This window comes from Amblyomma maculatum, chromosome 3 (genome assembly GCF_055883805.1).
Source record: "Amblyomma maculatum isolate TAMU_Amacu chromosome 3, ASM5588380v1, whole genome shotgun sequence".
Classification (NCBI taxonomy): Eukaryota; Metazoa; Arthropoda; class Arachnida; order Ixodida; family Ixodidae; genus Amblyomma; species Amblyomma maculatum.
The window spans coordinates 3219602-3242419 of NC_139346.1; the positions used below are offsets into that span (position 1 = coordinate 3219602).

The window sequence follows — 22818 nt, forward strand, 5'->3', positions numbered from 1 at the left end:
AATTTTGGCGCGCAGTGGTACAAGCAAGCGGGAGGCTTGTTCGCGCCGCGTTGTTTCAGAATGACCGGACTAGAATGGATTCTGCAAATTAGATTGGGTGGCACGCATCCCTGCTGCTTTCTCCAAACTTTCGTGAGTACTGCGAAATACAGCGCAAAGCACGTGTTGCATTCCGTACTTGCCTCGCCAACCCATTGCACCGCTGCCCTCTCGTTACAAATTGTTTGGATTTTTTTTTCTGCTTCGACGCTCTATTGTTTAGCGATCTCAATTATTTTTTTGTAATCTTGCTATGAGTCTATTTATCAGTGACTTCAAGTGAAGTGTAGAGGAACTAAGGAGCCCTTTTTCGTGCGCTTAAAAGCAGTCCCGGCGGCTCGCACGAAAGGGCTTTCCTTTTGTAGTTCATTTTCGAATACGCCTCCGTTTGGCCCCGGCTAGCCCTGTCCCAGCAAGAGCAACCATTTCTGTTTCCTTTCAGTATGTACCGAAATAATCTTGATGCACGGCGATTGTGAGATCTTGGCTTCGTCGCAGCTTCTGCTCATGGCCTCTCCCGATGGTATGCCTTGTGCCTCATGAAAAGGTGAGTAGCACTTGAGTGCACCCGCTTGTAAAAATATGTGCTGGCAAAAACCGGTTGCTCCACAAGGGTGCTGATATATGTAATCAAACTCACCTTATTTATGAAGATAGTCCACAGCATGACTTTGATGTGGCCAGGGCATGAATTTCGATCAGCACTGCCACAGCCAAAGCAATAAAAAGCGGGGGAGTATCGAAATTAATGGTGGCCCAACAGCGAAAAAAATACAGAGACCAAGAAATAAACGAAACGAGACACACGAATAGCGCTGAACTTACAGCTGATTTTTTTTATTGGGAAGAATCACATCATATATACGCACACAGAGAAACAGCGCACATGCGCAACGTCAACGACCTCAAGTTTTGGTAAAAAGAAAAAAAAGCATTTAAAAGCACGAGTGCATCGGCAGAACTGCTGCCCACTGTGCAGCATATTCATTTCCCGAGGAGATAATGTGACAAAAGGCGTACTCACGCACCCTTTACTTTTTCTGATGTGAAAAGCTTTGGCTACTTCTCTAGTGCACTGGTAAGAATGAACGAACAAAACATCACTGTCATCAAAAAATGACGTGCATTCGCACATGGATCAGTGCTTCGCTAGGTTAGCTTCTTTCTTTTTCAGCGAATTAGCGTGCTCCATGAGCCGCACTTTAATGCATTGCACAGTCTGGCCTATGTAGGTAAGGCCACAGGACAGAGGGATTTGATATACTATGCCAGTCTTACAAGGAACATATCTATTTTCATGATTTATGTTGCACACATTTCTTCTGCCCCCTCGTGCATTCTTTGAACCGCGGCTCCCACTCTTTCTAGTTTGTTAGGAGAAGGAAACAGAACGTTTACATTATGCTTGCTTCCTACTCTTTTAATTCGGTGCAACAGCGTGTGTACATATGGCATGACTACTACATACCTTTCTTCTTCCTTCCTCCGAACACCTTTCCCGCCCTCACATGCTTGAAGACAATTTTAGCGCGCAGAGGACTTTGTCTGCACTCGAGACGAGAACTGAGTTCAGGAAACCAGCTTCCCTGCATTTGTCCACCTGAGTTAAGAGACTGGACATCATTTTATGATGACAAGATTTCTTCACTGCCATGCCTAAGCATCCCGTAACAATACTACTTTTTACGAGCTTTGAATGAAAGGACCTGTAATTCAGAAGGGGCTTTCTCCTAGGTGAATACTGCCAACAGACATGATGGGGTTGGAAAGACAACTTTAAATCGAGAAATTGTAAGGCTGTTTCTTGGGGGACTTCATGCGTGAGCCTTAGTCCCGACCCATTACGTGCAAAAACATCAAGAACATTTGACACAAATTCAGGATTCACAGAGCTAGCTAGCACCAGAAAATCCTCCACGAAACGGAAAATGTGCATGTAACAACTGGCTAAATCATTCTCAACTTTCATATCAACCCTGCTTAGATAAATGTCGCTGAGGATGGGAGCTATCTTGGCACCTATGCACACACCAGATTTTTGCGTATAAAGTCGACCATCTCACTCAAAAAACGTGTTACTCAGGTAGTAAGATAACATTTCCAAAAAGGATCCGGTTAAGGTTCCACACTCATTTTGGAACCAGCATTCATCATTGTCCTCCGTAATACATTGCTGAACATACTGGATGAGTTGAGAGTGTGGAAGAGATTATACAAATCAACCACATCTACGCTAAAACCAGCACTGTATACCAAGCTCTCATTTTGGAGCAAATCAGCAACTGCCTCAGAATTAGGAACGAGAAATTGATCCTTTACTTGAAGTGACGACAAATGTTTGCAAAGATAGTAGACACAACCAACTGCCATGAATTGCGGAATTAATACTTTCATTCATTATACTTTCTGTGTTGTAACAAAATCCTTCACATCTTACCTTTCCCAGGAGTGGGCATTTATTGCATTGTTCTGATTTCCAGGTCCTTCCCTGTCTTTGGTGCGTGTGCTGAAACAGGGATCCTTTGGAGGCAACCTGGGGCTTTCTTCTGTGCTTTTGATTCTGCCTTAGTTTCCATCGGATAGCTGTGGCTGGTACGTGTAGGCAAAGGCGTTTCATATTTGCAGACCAGCATATATATGGTCCAGTGCTTGTCAAGGCAATTTTTTTTGGTACAAAGTGTGATGCTGCTGCAGTTCCGCAAAAAAAAAAAAATGTTTTTACAATTTTTAGACAGCTTACCTTCAAGTTCTTCGATTTTGTAATGGTGTATATATGGTATGCTACCACTGTTTTTTTTTTTTTTTTCCTGTCATGCTAATGCATCAAGGATAATGCTAGGCTGTTATGGCTAGCATGATCTGCTAAGGTAAAGGTGCCGGTTTCATTCCACACCAACTGATACAGGTTGTGGGCTTGACCATCCTCAATTTCTTTTTAAAAAATCATAGCAAATTGTATTGCTATGAAGAATATTATCCCAGCTTGTTTTTGGCGAAAAAATATTTTTTGCCCGTGACCACCATCTTAAAGGAGTATAGACGCCAAATTTTGGTGGCATTTTTGTTAGACATTCCTGTATACGGATCACCAAGTGGTTTTTGCCTACGACTGCGAAATAATTTTCAGTTCAATTTTCTTTTCTCGCCAATTTCGGTTTCAACAGCTGAGAGATGGCTGTGACATCACAATCAAGTCCAAGCCATGCACAGCATGAAAAAGCCGCAGTATAATCTCCAGCTCTTCGCGATTCCTGTTCTTGAGGCAGGCTGGCTTCAGCGTTGCAGTGAATTTAAACATCACAGGATATCACAATTTTTTTTCACCCGTCACGTGACCTAGACTTAACTTTGGCGTCACAGCCATCACACGGCTTTTGAAACCGAAACGGATGAGAAAGAAATTCAATGATAAATTGTTTAGCGGTCATAGGTGGATATCACCTGGTGCTTTCTGTACAGTAATACCTTGCACATCATTACAGCTAATTAAACACGAACCCAAAAATTAGGTGTCTATAGGTCTCCGCCATGTTTAAAACAAACAAAGCAATCAAAGTGGTGTGGCAGTCGTCTATGGCCCCAGAGCAGGCGGAAAGCACGGGAGCGGCACTGTGGTGCCACCCCACTGCTGTGGCCATACTTGCCAAGAGCGTGTTATTGTGATATGCAGGCACCTTTTTGGCAGATAAAATACCCACGCGCTGTGTGAGTACAAAAGCAATACTTGGAAAAACTTCACGTACACAGCATGCATCGCCTTGTCCTGCACACCGTACCAGACCAAGAGCGGGTTCAAAGCGCACGAGCGAAGTTGTTGCTGCCTTGAAAATGAGTAGCGTAGATTGATATCTATTTGCTATTTGCCCAGCACATTAGCCGCGGAATGCGTCGAGAATTGCAAAGCTTTGGGTGCATACAACAACTTTCAGTCGGGTAAGTGGAATGTGATTTTTCTCGCTCGTAAACAGCACACGCAAACCAGGTAGGAAGTATTCCGCTCAAAACATCATTGCATTCTCGGATGATTCTTCATACCGAGCATCAAATGAGCGTTGTTGGTAAGCATAGCAACAGTAGCAAGGGCACTGTGCCTTGGCACCGTACAGGTTTGCTTATCCTTGCATTATTCCTTTAAATCACCACGCTGCACGCCTATCTGTTCTGTTTGTGGAAGGTTATTGGCGTCAGCGTTTATAATTTCTTCATGGGTATTCAAGCTTTTAGCTTGCATTACAAGCTGCAGCGTCCACATGCTGGTTCCGTAGTTAGGGCTACCCAGTTCGGTCCCGGCCGCCATGACCACGTTTCTATGTAGGATAAACTCTGAATGCGACAGTGTGCCATGCAGTACGTAGTTGATGTAAAGATCCTCAAAATCTGAAACAGGGGCCCATATGTCACTCGGGACGCTCAACCCCACAACTCGCATTCAAAATTAGCTGCAGTGAATACCACTCAAACCCTCGGTATAATAAAATTCATCTCCAATTGAGCAAATCAGTGGCTGTCAGCACACGCACATTTCATCACAAATTTTAAAATAATTTGAGGTGAACAAAGCTAATGTTAGCCATACAATATAACCACGGAGGAGTGCAATACTGATCGCATGCGCAGCAGCTCACTATGCACATAATACATACAACTAGAAAGTGAAAAAAAAATTTGCTTCAGGAATTGCTTACATTATAAACAGGTCTACGCATTAATATACTGGCTGCCTCGTCAACATTTTACGTGCACTCAAAATACCATTACGCGTCATAAAGAAGGCCAAACTCGAGTTATTCATGGCCTTTGAGCCCATAGCCGCTCTGGCGTAAAGGTGTCTGTATCCAGCCTTCGCGCCACACTGCGATGGCCCACTGTTTACGGCGACCTTCGCCCATAAGAAACCTGTGCAAGCTTACTAAACTTTGCGTTCTTTGCCTTCCAGCACATGCCACGGTGATGCAACTAGTCAGCATGGTGCTTTGTTTTTTATTTTTTCGGCTGCAGCAAACCATTGCACAATCACAATAGGCGAAAGAAACTGAAGCATTGCTTTTCCTACCACGCGAAAGTCTGTAATTACGACAGCGCCACCGCATCTTCATGACGTAGCCAGAGTGAAGGTGGTCTATACTCCTTTAAGCTTGCAAGTAATAGCAAAACCTAGTCACACAGATAAATTTGTAAAAAAACTAACTTTTTGATGCATCACTATAAACAAAAATTTTCATATTAATAAAATGCATTGTTCTTTTGATGTGCAGGAAATAAACAAACTCTGCCTTATATTTGTTCAAATATAAATCGTAAAATATGGTACAAAGAGCTGAAATTTTGAAATGTTTGTCAAATTTTATATTCTTATGGTCTAGGCACTAGACTAGAGTGCCTGGGTTCGAATCTGACTGCCGGCAGCTGCGTTTCGATGGATGCAAAGCGGAGAGGCATCTGTGTGCTGTGCGATGTCAATGCATGTTAAAGATCCCCAGGTGGTCAAAATTACTCCGTAGCCCTCCACTATGGGGCCTCTCTCTTTCCGCTTTCGCTCCCATCTTCCTTCCCTTGTAGCGTGATTCAGGTGTCCACGGGAAAACTTTTCCTTTCCTGTAAACCAATTATTACTATTATAGTACTCAATCTATTTCTCCAACTTTTTTAGAAGACAAAAAGCCTATAAAAGAGATCAAACAACTTAAGCTGCACCTGCAAAAACATTATAAAAGAGATCAAACAATGTAAGGTGCACCTGCAAAAGTATTCTAAATCAGAAAATTACCTTATTGAGGTTTGAGGTTTATTCCTCCGTCAGTTATGTAATAAAGTGGCCCTATTAAAGATATGAAAAATACTAGTTTACACAGAGCCATTCTTTGCCATTTAATACTGAAAGTTTAATCAGGGTGCTTTTAAGTGAGAAAATAATTTCTCAAGTTGAGCCTTTGCAGGCAACCACGGTGTTGCTCTGTGCCTGCTCATCGCAGCAGCCCACTTTCTGCTGGCTGCGAACTAGCAGTCCACTGCTTGAGTGCAATGGTGCTTTAGGCCTGGGCACTGTCAATTTTTTGCAGTTATATATGTGTATTGTAAAGAAGAAGTTCTGATTAAGCGGACAGATAGCCGAGAAGGAGGAAGAGGAAGTGCTTTTGCGGACCAGCTGACTCAAAAGTTAAGCCACCACCGCTCCGGTTCTTCTCGCTACCAGTGCCCGCTACCAGTGCCTGGATCCCCACTTAACACGTGGTGGAGGTGCGGGGTAATATATATATATATATATATATATATATTGCATGACACAGTACCATTCAATGGCATTTATTTTTTAGAGCTTAATCTAATTTGTGCTTTAGATGAAAAAAAAAAAACATTTCCATTCAGCGATCGCTTTCAACCCTGGCGTTGCTCTGTGCTTGCTCTTCACTGCAATGGATGCTGGAGCTGACGTCAAGGAGACATGTAACAACACCTTGTGGGGGTTCTCACGGGACTCGGGCTCTGTGCTCAGAACGGAACGCCCCGCCGCTAGCTCTGACCACATCCGTGGCAGGGAAGAACGAAACACTGAGGCAGAGCCACCGGGCTGGGCTGTTTATTGGGAGTGCCCAATTTTTATCCTTGGTCATAGCAGCATCCGCGGGCTCTGGCGTCGCGGCGTCGTCTCCCCCCGATGAGATGCTGTGCATCAATATTAGAGGGTAGGGGGAAGGAGGGGCCGCCCGGCACGCTACGCCAGGTCTCTCGCCCCTGCCCTCTCCGCCACTGCTTCAGGGGAAGGAGAGAGATGAGGTATCCCCGTGAGGCAGACAGAGCCGTGTCGTGCAAGCATGGGTAATCTTAAATTCCCACACCCTCCTCCCTTAATCATGACCTCCACCTGGGTGCCGTTTTCCCCTTGGGAGTCGCACGGCTGGTCCTTCAGCAGGCCCATGTAATACAGGAATCAGGGCAGGGGTCGGGACTTGGGTTGTTGGGCTCTGCTCCTGGTGCCGCTGCCAAAGTGAGGCAGGCCACCCTCTATGTCGAACGGGCCCCGCATGCAGGCCGTACATCCGACTCGTTCTGTTGAAATCCCCGTCGCCGCAGTCACGAGGAAACACAAGGGGGCGAATTATCATGGCTCGCTTACCGGTCATGGGCCGCCAGTACGCCCGTGGTGCGCTGCTCGCCCACGGCTGCGCCGACTTCCCGTAGGTCGTAAATCGGCATCAGACTCCATCCCGATAGGAGCTCCATACTGTTTTTGTTGAATGCCAGTCTCTGTGCTCGACCTCAAACCGAATATGGCACCTGCGTTTGATAGCCCTCCTCGCAGCTGCGGGCAACGAACAGTCTTCTTTGCAGCTTTTTGATCCGCATCTCAAATTACTTTGCGGGGAATTCTGATCCTTCTGCTGTACTACAGCTTCATTTAAATTTTTCTTTGTGTCCGTGGCCTTCAGCAGATTCCTTTATTGTCGAAGTTGGCAGTGCCCAAGCCTAAAGCAGCATTGTATTGAAGCAGTGGAGTGCTGGTTCTGTGTATATTTGCAGCCGGCAGGAAGTGTCCTGCAGTGAAGAGCATGTAAGGAATTTACGGCGTTGCAGCGGAGCACCAGAACAAGAGGACCAGCGTGGCAGGCTTCTCGAACCGAGCAGCCTGTGCCGTGCTTGCTGGCTGTGAACGCCGATCTTAGCACCTCCGCTTTACAGCGGCGCTGTGCGCTACAGGGCCCCCCGACCAAACGGAGCGGCGAAATGTACGCGCCAACGGGGCAGGGATGAGGGTGCCTCAGTGGCAGGCATGTCGACAGATAAGCCAGCAACATCCGAGGGGAGCTCCTGGGGAGGTGTCTCCATATATTTGGGTTTAAGGCGATCCAGGGAGACTACCTCTCACGACCATCCAGCAGGATAGCCGCCGACTTTGTAGTCTTGTTGAGGACATGGTACGGGCCATCATAGGGGGGGCTAAGAGGCGCCTTTACAGTGTCTCGCCTTAGAAAAACATGCCTCGAGGACGCAAGATCTGGGTGCACAAAGATCTGACGGTCAGATGATAGAGGTGGGACTGGGTTTAGGTGTTGAATGCAGTCCCAAAGGCGTTAAAGGTACTGCAGGGGCTGGGACGAGGAAGCCGAAGGAACGAACAAGTCTCCGAGATGACTTCGGCCACCAAACAGCCAAGGTCGCGACGAAAGACGGTGCGTAGGCCAAGAAACACCATAGGAAGGTGACCAGCCCAGTGCTCGCGATCTAGGCGGGCAATGAGGGCAGTCTTGAGCTGACGATGGAGCTTCTCAACCATGCCGTTAGCACAAGGATGGTATGCTGTGGTGCGGCAGTGTTTAGTGCCGAGCAGACTGGTAAGGGAAGTGAAGAGGATGCATTCAAACTGGCGGCCACGATCCGTGGTAACAGCCAAAGTGGGAAATCCATGCTGAAACGAAGGCTTTGGCAACTGTTTGCGCAGTAATGTCCAGAGTGGGCACTGCTTCGAGCTAACGAGTGAAGCGGTCAGTCATCATCAGAATGTGCCGGCAGCCATTAGATGGAGGTGGTGGTCCAACCAAGTCAAGGTGAACGTGGTCAAAGCAACAACCAGATGGCAGGAAAGACTGGGGAGGAGTCTTTGTATAGTGAGTCATTTTGACGGACTGGCAAGCAAAACACGAGCGGGCCCACTGGCGAATGTCTAATGTTTGGCCAGACGTACCGCTGGGTAATGAGGCACTATGTGGCTCTGATGCTGAGATGGCAGATGTCGTGAAGTGAATGAAAAATGGCAGGATGAAAGACCTCTGGGATGGATGGACGAGGTAGAGCCGATGACCCTAATCACAAAGAGTGCACTGTTATTAACCCTTTCACTGCCAAGTTTTTTTTTTTTTTGTGACTGCTCCTCACTTCCTTCCAGGTTCTTTTTTCATCTGTGTTCCATCTCATTCGGTTTGGTTTGGTCAGGAATTCAGGAACAGTTGATTCAGAATTCATCAACATTTTCTGAATTCTTTCATCTATCATAGCATGGATGAACCTGGCACACTGACTCGCCATGACTCGCTGCTGAAGCAATAAAGCGACGTGGTGATGATAATGATGCAGGTCTAAAAATACCTAATCTATTTGAAGGCCCCGCCTTCTAAAGAATGGGTCCGCGAGTCAGGGCCTCGCCCGACTACTAGTCACAAATTCACATGAATTCCATTCTGCTCCAAAATACCAATTGGTGAAATATGAGAGAGGCCTTCACCCTGCAGTGGGTATAGTCTGGCTGATGATGATGATAAAAATGCGTTTATTTCCGGGTCAGCAGAGAAGCACTTTGCAAAGATACAACACTGCACGCTGCTGCAATGTGAAGCATGTGGTCGAGACTCGTGACAGGACAATGCTTTGCTACAAAAGTAAGGGGCCAGTGCTTTTACATGGCAAGACAAACATAGTGGGGTGTAAAGATGGCCTATGTGACATGGCAAAAGGGGCTCCGAGCAGTACAAAATACATTGCTCCTCGTCTGGCTGCAACTCAAGCAAAAAACCCAGCTCAGGAGGCATCGCTTCCGTCTTCATCCTGGTATTGCTCTGCTCCACAGTCCATTACATCAGGATGCTTCGGGCTGCTCGCCAACAGCTAACAACGTGATCGCTCCCCAAGCAGGGCTCCCGCCAGACTCCCCTGATTCTTCCATTCTGTCCCTTTATCTACACTTTCTGCCGCGTCAAGCACAAGTCTCGCGCCGCGATAACCTTTGCACATGCACAGTTCAGCTGCCCCTCCACGTGCTCAGACAGAGAGAAAAGAGCACGTGCAGTTTAATTAAAAGACGAATTGAGGCGTTGGAGCCGCACATATATTTACGCTAAATGTTTTATGAATTTGTGAAGCCTCTTCGTAGACAATACGACTTGTCAGCAATATTTCTTTTTAGTGGCAGGGAGTTACGAGTATACTCAAGAGGAGAGATGAAATGCTGGTGTCACCGTTGGCGACAGATTTCTCAAGTGAAATGTATATGTCAGTATTGATTTTGCGAGTGCAGATCCCAAAAGTTATGCTGCTCGGCCATTAATTTCAGAATGGCGGCAAACTGGCCATTTTAATGAGGTCATTGCAAGTCTGGTTCAACTGGTGGGAAGATTTTTTTTTAATTCAGTTTTTTATGTGATAAAGGAGCCCTTTGTTGCCATACGGTTTTTCTTTGTCCATAGCTCATCATCATTATCATCGTTAGCTGGACTATACCCACTGCAGAACGAAGGCTTCTCTCATAATCCTTCAGTTAACCCGGTCTTGTGCTAGCTGCTCCCACTTGACCCCTGAAAACTTACTAACCTCGTCCACCCACCTGACTTTCTGCCGCCCCCTGCCACGCTTGCCTTCACTTGGAATTCAATTTGTTGCTCTTAGCGACCATCGGTTATCCTCTCTTTGCAATACATGTCCTGCTTGTGACCATTTCTTCTTGATTTCGACTAGAATGCCATTATTTAGAGTTGATTTCTTGGACCCACTCTGCATACTTCCTATCTCTAGACTACACTTACCATTTTCCATTCCTCAGCTCTATGCATCTACTTCAACTTAAGTATAACCCCTTTAATTAGCCTTCACATTTGAGCCCCATAGATGAGTACTCGTAAGATGCAACTGTTGTTTACCGTTTTCCTGAGGTATACCGGTAAGCTGCTAGTCATGGCCTGCAAGAACTTGCCAAATGCGCTCCATCCTAGACTTGTTCTACAGGTTTTCCTTCTGAATTTAATCCTAGTGCCAGCGGAAATAATGTGAGCGCCAACTGATACAATCTGCGCACCGTGTAATTTAATTTTAGTGCCAAGCATTTAATAAAAGCGGCAGTGTATTTAATCCGAACACCAACTCTAATGATGACAGCGCCAAACAATTGAATCAGACTGCCAACGCAATTAATACAAGCGCCAGCGGATTTAATTCATATGTGGAAAATAAATGCGGTAGAGGGCTCTAAAGCACGAAGCATGAATTCCAGAAATAAATCGAAATTGAGATCACTTCGCAGACCATGCGACGCTTAAGCGTCACATCTGCATGCACTATTTTGCTTTGTTCTTGTACCTTGCAAAAACCAAGGACCACGCGCAGCTGAAAAACTGCAGTTTATGACACGCCTCTTGCAGCTTTTAGTTTAGACGCATGACAAGTGAATAAATATGACTGTCACCTTCTAATTGGCTGGTTAAGCACTGCTTATTATGGGTTGTCATATGCACTGAATCTGCATGCTGATGGCATTTCGGCCTTCACACAACAGCCTGCTGTTTTTGTGAAATGGCAACCGGTGCAGAAATGTATTTGTGTTTCTAATAATGATTCAACACTACTAGCAGAAAAGGATTAGTGTAAAGCAGAGTTGGTTCAGGCGAGAAGACATGGAGCCAGAGAAACATATCTCATTTTACCGCTTTCTCAATTTTACACGGCCACTACCACGGAAAGAGAGAGCGCGTGCCGTTGCATTTAGTCTGACTCTGACATGGCAAAGTGGCTGAAACTATGTACAGCAGAGCTTTTAACCCAAACAGCAGTGCTTAATTTGCCTGGGCTGTAATTGTAGCGGCGTAGGAAACTACAGGCTTGTAAAAGCACAGAAGCGGCCGTCTTTAAAATGCAGTTTTATTTTCTGGGAGACATTAGGTTTAAAACACTTGCATCAAGGCAATGTTTGTCATAATACTGATGAAGGCTATCCTATACGTTGACACTTTGCTGATTCGGCGCATTGTCTGAAAGATGATCTCAATTTTGATTTATTTCTGGAATTCATGTTTCGTGCTTTGGAGCCCTCTATTGCATTCATTTTCCACATATGGATTAAATTGGTTGGCACACGGATTAAATTTGCCAGCACTTGTATTAATTGCTTTGGCACTCAAATTAAATTAGTTGGCGCTGGCATTATTTGAGCTCGCGCTCGAAATAGATATGCTGGCGCTTTAATTAAATGCTTGGCACTCGAATTAAATTACATGGCACGCAGATTATATCAGTCAGCGCTCAGATTATTTGCACTAGCACTAGGATTAAATTCGGGGGGGAAACCTGTAGTTATCGCTCTTTCATGGTCCGGATCTGCGGTTGCTACCTGTCCTAAGCAGACACATTTGCCAACAACATCCAGAGCTTTGTTACCTGCAGGGTGGAAGTACTGCTCCATTCACTCCGTTTGCTTTATTCTGCTCCAAACTGCTTTGCCTGCGCCATCCTGCCCCAAAACACAATATTGTTCCAAAACTCCAAAACTTGATGTTTTGCCATGATGTTTTGATGCCTTGGTATTTTGCCATAAAATTTAGCGAAACATGATTTTTGCTTAACATTAATTGTATTGGGCCATTAATTGCGCCAGGTACAAGAAATGCGGTTCGATGCAATTTGGTTAGGTGACTGTGAGAAGTGCAGCAGGGCAGTGGCATGTTGTGCTATAGACCTTTTCACGAGCCTCGGCGAAACCGGTTTGACTGGGCTGTGGGGCGGCTTTGGGAGAGATAATTCTCAACTTTTCTTATGCTAGCAGCACAGCCCAGTATTCAATATGGCAGCGCCCACGACCACTTTTCGAAAAGGTCTATAGACCAGAACAAGGAGGGTAAATTGAACACTGCCATTTTGAGAGCGTTCTAGCACCATCTATAGTTGCCGCAGTGAAACTATGCCTCTGGATTGTCAAACGAGGCAGCCGTGGGTGTCTAGCTCGTGCGCTTTTATGTTTCTTTTTGAAGTTTTCACAACTGGTTGCTGATAAAATTGTCAAAAGTTAATTTCTGCCTCACAGCAAGACTATTGTTTACATCTTGCGAGGGCAGAGGCAAGTACAGTGTCCACAAGTGAAGTGAGCGGTTCCTATAAGCGCATGGTACCATTGCATGCAGGCTTGCTATGGCTGTGACTTTTCTGATTTGATTTGCACCCCCAAGTAATGTCCCATGTACCAGCAAAACCTTTGCAGTCTGCTATATGTTTTACCTTTGCGTGGTGACTGCAAAAAATCTGCCGCAGCCCACACCTCACAAAACAGACCGCATGCCGCTACTGCGAGCGAATGCTTCTCATTGGCGATGATTCCCCGGTGTCTCTTTTGTTTTTTTTTCCTTTCCAGCAGGGTTGAAGAATGAATCAGCAGCACATCAACCAAACAGGAGATATCAAGGTCTTATTTTTGTGACTGGTTGGCGTTGCTTATCATGGCTGTTAAAAAAAAAAAAAGGCACTTTCTTGCTGAAATGCAAACGGAGACATCAGGTTTACTCGCACTTGTGGCATGCCACCTGTTTGTGCGGTGCGGACTGCAACAAATTTTTGCAGACACCACGCGAGGGTAAAAAATGTCGCAACCGTAGTATTTTTCGCATAGAAAGGTACCATGCACTTAACCGAACCACTCGCTCCACTTGTGGACGCTGTGCTTGCCTCTGCCATTGCGAGATGTGTAGAACAGCCTTGCCATGAGGCAGAAATGCAATTTTGACGATTTTGGGAGCAGCAAGTTGTGAAAACTTCAAAGAAACGTAAAGGCGCAAGCGCTATGAATAGCCATGGCCACCTCGTTTGGTAGTGCAGAGCAGTCATTTCGCTGCAGCACCTCTAGGTAGCCTTATAGCGCCCTCAATATGGCAGCGATCAATTTACCCTTCGTATTCTGGTCTGTAAGGGTCGTCATAGTTTAAACGATGGCAGCACACTAGTGGTGGAGGTACAATGCACCTTGGCTGGGCCTAGCTAACACATATAAAATTTTAATAAACTAGAAAAGCGAGCATAAGAAATATTTTGATCTCAAGTTATTCTAAAACGAGTCACAAACGACTGGGAGGAATTAATTGCGAGAAAAATGTTTTGTGCGCATGACAGCAACTTCTCCCAGCCTTTTGAATCGCCGGTGGTGAGAGAAGTGAGGGCAAGGAGCGAAGCAATTGCCACAGACTACCACGAGCTGTTGAGGAAACTTTTCTGGTTACAAAGAACTACACGAGTTGTTCCAACAGTTCTGCTGTGAAAATGAGTGTGTACTTCACTATAGAATCGTTGTTAACAACAAACCTGTCCAGTCTACATCAGACAAAAGCATACTTGAAGCATTATGGGGGTGATGCCAGGACGGTGTTAATTGCAAGAAATGCTTTCAAGAGTGTTGGAAAGGCATAATAGAAAGCCTGTTGCTGACGTGTAGCCCCAGTGTTATTTAAAAGAAAACATGAGTCACTGGGAGACAACCATGAAGTAAAGAAGCTTAAGGAAGAAAAGGCTACCCTTCAGTGCCATCTATCCTTCCTGAAGGTACTACTGAGCAGTGCCCAGGAATTTATCAGCACAGCTGCGGAATCAAAAAGTGGCGATGTGCAGCTTGTTTATTTTAATTCCAAGGTAGTGGTGGTGCTTGAGCGTGGACATGTCTAAAGCTGTCAAGTCAGAATAGGCAAAAGCTTTTAGTCAGCTGTGTTACTTTAAACATCTTTACATGTTGAGATATGCGTGCATAGGTAGTACAGCATTGAATCTTGAATAAAAAGTAATCAAATTGGATTTTTTTGTATATCAGAAAAAAAATTGTAGTTATTAAAAGTGCTTGACCCTAGAAACATGTTCCAAAGCATAATTTGAGTGCTTCAAAACACTCGTTTTACTGCTCCAAAGTGGCATTACCACTGCTCCCTGAGCTGTTCCAAAATGCTCGAGCCTGCTTCCACCCGTGTACCTATTAAGGCGAAAGCCTTCAACGGCTCATACTGTTGCTGTTTGTTCGTCCGGTCAGACATAGCTATCAATCCTATGACGTCATCACCCAAAACCGAAAGTAACGTCATCAGGAAAATGAACTTCAGTAGAGTAAGTTGTTGGGCTAGTTGGTATTCTATATTTAAGGACATAGTTTTCAGCGCAAAGGCACGTGGCCAAAGAAAAAAAAAAAAAGAAAGACTATAGGGACAAACACTGCGCTGTGTTCGTCCCTATAGTCTTCCTTCTTCTTCTTTCCTTTGGCCGCATGCCTTTGCGCTGAAAACTTTGTCCTTAAATCTCGAAAAATGAAAGTCCGATCTCCACCGGGAATCGAACCTCCATACCTCGGATCCCCTGCCGAGCGCTTTAACCTACTGCGCCATGCCCCCCCCCCCCTTTTTTTTTTTTTTCTTTATTGCCGACTTGGACATTCAAAACAAGACGATGAACAATAAAACGTGCCAGCATACTTTCGCGTGACACGGCGGGTTAAAACTTTTTCAGTTCTACCAAACTGAAGTCATGCCCGGAATTGTGAAACACATCATAATTCTTCTTGTCTACAGTGAGGATGATAGTAGCGATAACAATAATGCTGCAATTAGTGATAATGACAGTGATGGAATTAACAATGACGATGCAATTAGTTGGTAATGATAATGAGAGCAAATGTGATGCACCTTGTGCACCAACAACACTCAGGCTGTCGCATTTCTGCAGTGTAGATTCCACAGTGCTCTCGGAATTTTTGTAAACTGCTGCTCTTATCCGAGGCTATTGACCATTACCGTAGGCTTCCACATATTAATTTTTAGGCCTATGTTTTTGCTTTGCTTGCCTAGGTCATTAAGCATTCTTTGTAATTTGTCCACTGAGTTAATTAACAAGGCAATGTATTAAATCAGCCCTTATTCATAATTGTTCCCACTCCAGGTTTCTGAATACTTCCTCTAAGCAAGTGGCAAATAGTACTGGGGAGATCGTGTCTGCTTGCCTAGTGCCTTTCCTTATGGGAATTTTATTACTTTCTTTATGGAGGACTATAGTTGCTATGCGGCCATTATTGATATCTTCCAATACTTTCACATACGGCTCATATACACTCTTAGGCAATGACTGCTGACGTTTCGACTGAGTCAAATGCTTATTCTAATCAACGAATGCTATTTATAAAGGCTGGTTATATCCCGAACATCCTTCTATCACCTCGTTGATAGCATGATGAATATGATCGATGGTAGAGTACTCTTTCCGAAAACCTGCCTGATCATTTGGTTGATTAAAGTCTAAGGTTGTCCTGATTCTGTATTTGATCCCGGATATATCAAATGCACATGTATCATTTTCCTATATCGAACTCTCAAAATATCCCCCTGAAAATCCCACATTAAAGTTTAGCAGCGTTGTTCATGTCCATCGAATTGCGCGTCGTGCCCTGCAAAGGATTGTTTTAACAGCTCACCGGCAATCATTTTTCATGCATAGAGCCGGGTTGTGCAGTCATGGCGGCTGCTGCCTGCCAAGATTTCTGGCGCCTGCGAAGTGGCATTTGGAAGTGTTCCCAATGTACTCTCCTTTTCGACACTAGGTGGCAGGTGACATTCAGTGCATGTGTACACCTTGCAGGTCATCGCCGCACCCTTGGTGAGCAGTGTGTTGCCTGCAGGCAACGCACCACTGCCATACATGTACCATATTCATGCTTCTGGGTTATAGAGAGCCTCATCTGTTGGTTTGCCTTATATATGAAATTGCCTATGTATCTAACTATTCCGTGATCCACTTCGAGTTCAATATATATATAACTGTAGTAGCAATGACTTAGTAAATTCTGTATACGCAACAGGTAGTATGTTGATTGGTCTGTAATTTTTCAAGTCCTTAGCACCCCTTTCTTAAGGATTAAAATAATGTCAGCATTCTTCCAAAACTCCGGTGACGATGTCCAGACATTGCATGTGCAGGGTGGCCATTTTCCCCACCGTCCTTCAACAAATCTGCAGTTACCTGAGCCTCCCCAGCTGCTTTCCCCCTTTTCATAGCTTCTAAAGCTTTCTTAACCTCTTCATTTGTCACTGACGGAACGTCTGATTGCTCTTCACTATTGCTAATCTCATTATCAGCCTGGTTAAGTGTAGAACTCCTCGGCTACCTTGGTATGCATACATCGGATTTTCACCTACTTAATTTCCCCTTCACCTCTTTCAGGCTAGCATTGTATTTTAGAGCATGCTCAATTCTCTCCGCAATATACTCCCTTGCGTCGAACAAATTACGTTCACTGAGTACCTTTAACATCTCTGCCAGTTCTATCCTGACCCATCGGAGGGAGGTTTTCACACCTTGTCATTTCATAATCAGATATTTCGTCTGCTTAGATAGTTTACTGGTAGCCTGTCTAATTGTCCTACTGCCTACCTCTGCCATGCACTCATTATCAATGGCTCTGAAATTATCGCTCATTGCTTCTAGACTAAGATCGCCTTCGTCGCTTAAGCTGAATATCTGTTCTGTTCAGAGATCCTGAATTCGTGCACCGTCCCTCATGTGGCAAACCTTATTCGTTCCCTCCCAAGTGTAGCTTGCTGCCGGGCTAGTTGATGATTCATGAAGTCAAGAATTTAGCGCAAAAATAAAGAGCGGACGAAGAAGGACATATAAAATGATTGACCAGCGCTAGTCAATCGCCTTATGTGTTCTTCTTCGTCCATTGTTCTTTATTTTTGTGCTACATTCTTGACTTCGTGTAGCAAGGGGCAGCAGAAAATGAAGTGTGCGAATGAGATGAAGTTTTCAAGGATTAGGTCGCCACAGCTGGCTAAACATTAAGATAGGTATGTAGGGACCTTGATGTCGATAGTGGGACCCGGCCATTTTCAATGGGTTCAATGACCAAGATACATAGGATTGGCTTATCTCTTACAAGCGATTAAGCGTCCACAACCAGGGAGACGACGCTGTGAAGCTGAACGACATGGTGTTTTACGTGACAGGCATTGCCAGTTTGTAGAGCAGAAACCGCAAAGCAAACTTCACCACCTAGTCTGCTTTTAAACGCGCCTTTTCTTAGATCTTTGGCTGCCCTTGCATACAAAAGCTGTGTTCCAAACAGTACTTGTGAGCCTAAACCCAGCTGCAAGGATCCTTCACCAGTTATACTGAAGACATTGTGAACCTGTGTACACATCTAGAAGTCTCCAGCCAGAGATGGATCAGATAAAGCACATTCTCAAAAACATAGAGGCTGACGCAGTTGTCCTAAACCCTATTACTGTTGCCAATATATTCATGCTTTGGCAGGAGCAAAGCAGCGCATTCTGGTTCAGCCACCTTCTGTGCACTTTGAATCACTTTCCAGCTTAGTTCCGTCAGCAGCTTGCTGCTGGACCAGTTTAAAGACTGCGATTGGGGAGGTGATATAACAGCTACTCCTAATTGAGGACATTTGGGGATCTCCATCTAGCCTGGCCATGACCCTTCAGGCTGATTTGAGAGCAAGTGACTGAAGTGCTGCCATTCATTCATCTGCAGGTTCCTGCTGCAATAACGCTCATGTATGGCAACGTCAGATCTGGTCAGACATGTTTATCCCGTTCCGCCTTCCACTGTAGCCTGCCACCTTCATTCCTACGTAACTGTCCCCTCTTTGTGTGGACTCCTGGTGCATATATGACAACCTTCTTATTTGTTATGCGTGCAGAGTTTCTGGTCACATTGTGAGTCATTGTCGCCACCTGCAGATGTGCCTGCCTTTACGCGCCCCTGAGCCTCGGCCACGTCTTTCCTGCAGACAACTTTGACACCTCCACTCACCACCTGCCTACTCGCCTCCATCCTCATAATGCCACTCGGTTTCTTTGCTGCATCTCTGCCCCAGGAAAACTAGTTACTGCCTGAGGCAAGAACTGCGAATACGTCAACAAATGTAGGGCCGTTCCTTGTTGATACTGGGGCTACTGTATCTGTGATGTGTAGGAAACTGCACTTGCTAATAAAAGTGTGGACAACATTATCTGATCTTTCGCTTCTCACATCGTAATGCGCAGTGTCTTTCGCCTTTGACTGCCTGCACGGCCAGGGCCACCATTCACAGCTCATTATGTACCATAGAATTTGTTCTCTCGTCGTGCTGCTGTGACACCATTTCAGGTTTTGACTTTCTCTCTGACCATGGCACCATCATCATCATCATCTGTGTTAATGCCTAATTAGAACTTCTCCCATGCAGTTTGATGATTTGTCTCCCACTTTGAGCAAACTGGCTGTGGCTGCCGACATTGAGCTTCCAGCATGCTCATCTTCCTCCTTACAAAAGAATTAAAGGTGACTTTTATCCTGCAGTGGGTGTAGTCAGGCTGGTTAGGATGATGATGAGGAACCTGTTCGGCTATGCTCTTGCCATTTTTTTTTCTTTGCTGTTGCACACTATCGCATCCTCTTCACCTAAAAAAAAAGTGCAAGACACCCCTACATAAAAACGTACACAATATTCATGGAAACCTACTTGTGAGATGCTAGTCATTGTTGCATGGCTAGTGTTTTGTACTTTCCTATGTGCAGAAAGTGCCGAGCATTATTTTCATCGAGTCACACTAGCTTCATTTTTTATTTATCGATTTATACATACTGTCGATCCAACCTGGACGAAGATAGGAGTGGACACAATGTCAAACTTGGAATAGCGCAGCCATTTCGTATCTAAAAAAGAAAAACAACTTTACCAAAAAAATAAAAGTGGACACTGCTCAGTTCTATGGCGCAGCTAGGAAGTGTTGTATGGTGCTTCATTTCTTTCTTTTCTGACATGATGGGAAGTTTTACTGAAGAGCCAAGATTTTGTTGGGGAAGCAGTTTCAGATAACAGAAATAAGCAGTTGGTCATATATGTGCTTGGTAGAAAAACATAGCTGCTATTCTGCAAGCATGAAACTGTGCGGCTTGTGTGAGTTCCTAACATTTTTTAGTTGCCCCAGTTTTTGTGAAATAGGGGCTTGTTTCTAACTAGACACGCAAGTATTTAGACATTCCTTGACAGATCAACATAACGCATGTCTGCAAGACCTGAAAGGCACTGTGTTTTGTTGTGCCTGAGTGCATATTTAGCAAATATGTTAAGTGCAGCACATGCCCTCTCATTTTGGAGATGTAAATTCAGGGGCTAACCGGATGGGTAGTAAGGACCTTGTAATAGTTGTAAACGTGGTGAGTACACTGAATTCTCATTTGAGGCGGAAAAAGATTGCTAGATCAAAGCAGTGCATCTTACTGTTGCATTTCATATTGCTTCCCCACAGTGGCGGCAAGTTTTAGATGCATAGCTGCGGATGTCCTGCTGATGACAGGAAAGGTGCTTGCATTACAGAACATATTTTATAAGCGTTGTGTTCATCCAGAAAAAAAAGAAGGATTGTAGTATAAGATTATTTCAATTTGAGAGTTTCTATACGCTCTTCAAGAGCATTATGTGCCTTTGTTTGGACAAATGCTGCATCATTGGTCATTCCTTGTTCATATCCATACAGGTGCATAACCTGCAGGATTTTCATCCTCCTAGTGTGTGGGCGCTCATGCATGAAGGAAAAAATAAGAGTGCGAGACAAAACAAACTATCGCTTGTTTGTATGCTTGGGCCGCTTTGTTTAGTGCATTTATAAAATATCTGTATAGCATGAGTCACTGTAAAAAGTAAAAAAAAAAATCGTCAAGGGTGAGTTGTGCTCTAGTTGATGCCAGTAGTTAGGCTGCTTGCTGTCAGTTGAGCACATCAACAAAACTGCCAGGCTCAAATCAGCCACTTGTTTTCCAACATGTCAATCCAGTTGGATTCGTAATGGGACTGCTCAGCGTCAGTGTATTCTTCCTTTTGGGCTCGGCAAAGTATTTTCATAGTCACTTCTATTTGTGCTTGGAATATTGCTTGCGAGAAGAAAAAGGAGCAAGGGAATATCTTCACATTTGCACTGGTTCCTCACAGGTCTGCGCGGATGTGCCTTGCGATCACTGCTACATGTCGTGCGTCAAATGCTTCGATGGAGCAAAGCGGCCCTTGCGAGGTCTATCTGCGCAAACATGCGCTCGTTTAAAATAATTATTTCAAATAGGGCGCCGAACCTGCATTTGCGAGCGGTGCAGATGGCGGCACTTACCAATCATTTTTTTTTTCTCTTTAGGATGCAACATACTCAGCTTTCTCATCAAGAATACAGTTCTAAATGTTGAAGTCATGTCGTTAGATGTCATTCAGAAGGGAACTTTTTTCTGTTACTAATATTTTCCATGAAGTTGCAATTGTAATTTCCAGTAGTGGCGCTGCATTCGCTTTTGCATTTTTCTTCATGGCGCCGTGCTTGAAGCATTTAACGTACGGCGTTAGAGGCAGAAATATGCGCTGTTATTATGCTGTTACATTTCCTCTTTACCGCTGTGGTTGTCATATGCTTTCCCAGTTTTTATAAGTCGGCAACCAGACCCTTAAACGCTGTGCTAAAACATTGTTGTCGTACACTTGCAACGTCGGCGAACCGAGACCACCGACCGATACGCGCAATTCACCTAATCTTGGTAAGTTCGCTCCTATTTAAAAAATGTCCGTGCATCGGAAACGAGCTTAGGAGAGTACAATGATTTCAGCGGCTTCTGCGAGGTTAAAATGGTTCAGTGCCATTTATAATGTCAATGCGTGGGGGCAAGTACAGAACTTGGGCGAGCGCACTAAAAGCATGTTCGGAATGTATCGGCAGGAAGAAAGTAATTTATTGTTTCCGATGTAAAAAGTGCCAGTTATTCTCTGAAAAACGACAGGACCGTACAGAAACGTGCACGCAAGATTTGAAGTGATCGATGGTGTGATCAGCTTTAACAGCGCTTAGTTTTCTTTAGTTCGCGTTCTTTGACACGTCGCTCTTTGCACTACATTGCCGGAGTGAAATAGATTGTTTACTAGGTGGAGGGCTTTTGCTGTGGCAGAAGCCTATTTCATTTACTTCACATACTTTACCACAAGAATCAATCTATTTTGCAGCCTTATCTTTCTTGTACTGCTTCAGCCTTGAAAAGAACAAAGTACATAAAAAAAAAGTTCTGTTGGCAGATAAAGATATGTATTCTGCGGCAAGTTCATGAACAAAAACAAAATGGTAATACACCCCAAGAAACTGAAGCTCCTCCTTGGCAGCTGTCTGCAAAACCTTTCAATGAACTGCCTATCGACATTACTAGAATAAACTCTTTTGTTCTAGAAATGTCTTGATACAAGACTTCGTGTGGAGATTGTGGCCCATGCAGCTTTCACTTCAGGAGCCTTGCAGATCACAAGAACACTGGTGGAAGGATGGATGCCCATTCACTTGTAGCTGTTATCAGTCGGAACCGTTTCAACTCATCTTGTGGTGAGTATACAGTTCAAAATCTACAAAATGTTTCATGCATGGTAAGCAAATGATAGTAGCTTACTGATTGAAATAATAAAGATAATTTTGTTTCAAAGTGTGTTGTCCACTAATTATTTTAATTGATGAAATGCTCCGACCAGAAAACGGTTGGTTTGCTCAACTGAGGAGAACATTCTGGCTGAGCTACATGCGTTACAGCAATGTGATTAGCAGCAGGTGCACTGCTCATCTCAGGCAGAGTGCTGAATTATGCGATGTGTATCAAAGAAAGCAGTACCACGCATTGGCTGCTAGATCAGTCAAATGTATACTTAGTGGAAACAAGATAAAGTAGACTTCAAATAGAGGCTACTTACTCATTAGCACCCATATAAGTGCAGCCATACAGGTAAAAAGAAAAGCTATATAAGTTTTCCAGAAGCTTCAGTAGTGAAAAATTTGACGTTGTCCAAGGAGTGAACCCTGGACTGTTACTCATGTGGGGCAGTTTGTCTACCAAGTCATCTAACCAGGACAACCAGTGGATGGTGGGGCTAGGCTGAATTTATCAACAATGCACAGGACTATAACTTATGTTTCGATCCCATGGACACCAAAAAGGCCTTCCAGAACTGGCCCTTTATGTTTGATAGTGCACAGCTACACGGTACTATTGCTGCACAATTGT

At 44.5% G+C, this 22818-nt stretch overlaps 1 long non-coding RNA gene across 2 annotated transcripts; it reads left to right on the forward strand.

The window, feature by feature from the left end:
• The first annotated feature begins 4 nt into the window (after positions 1-4).
• Positions 5-18959, forward strand: LOC146194110 (uncharacterized). 2 transcript variants are annotated; one of them, XR_014705725.1, is made up of 4 exons: positions 5-132; positions 482-586; positions 2520-2631; positions 18501-18959. It is a non-coding gene; the product is annotated as an uncharacterized LOC146194110 (long non-coding RNA). The 2 variants fall into 2 exon arrangements; XR_014705724.1 differs by lacking the exon at positions 18501-18959 and adding an exon at positions 4976-5323.
• Positions 18960-22818: the final 3859 nt, after the last annotated feature.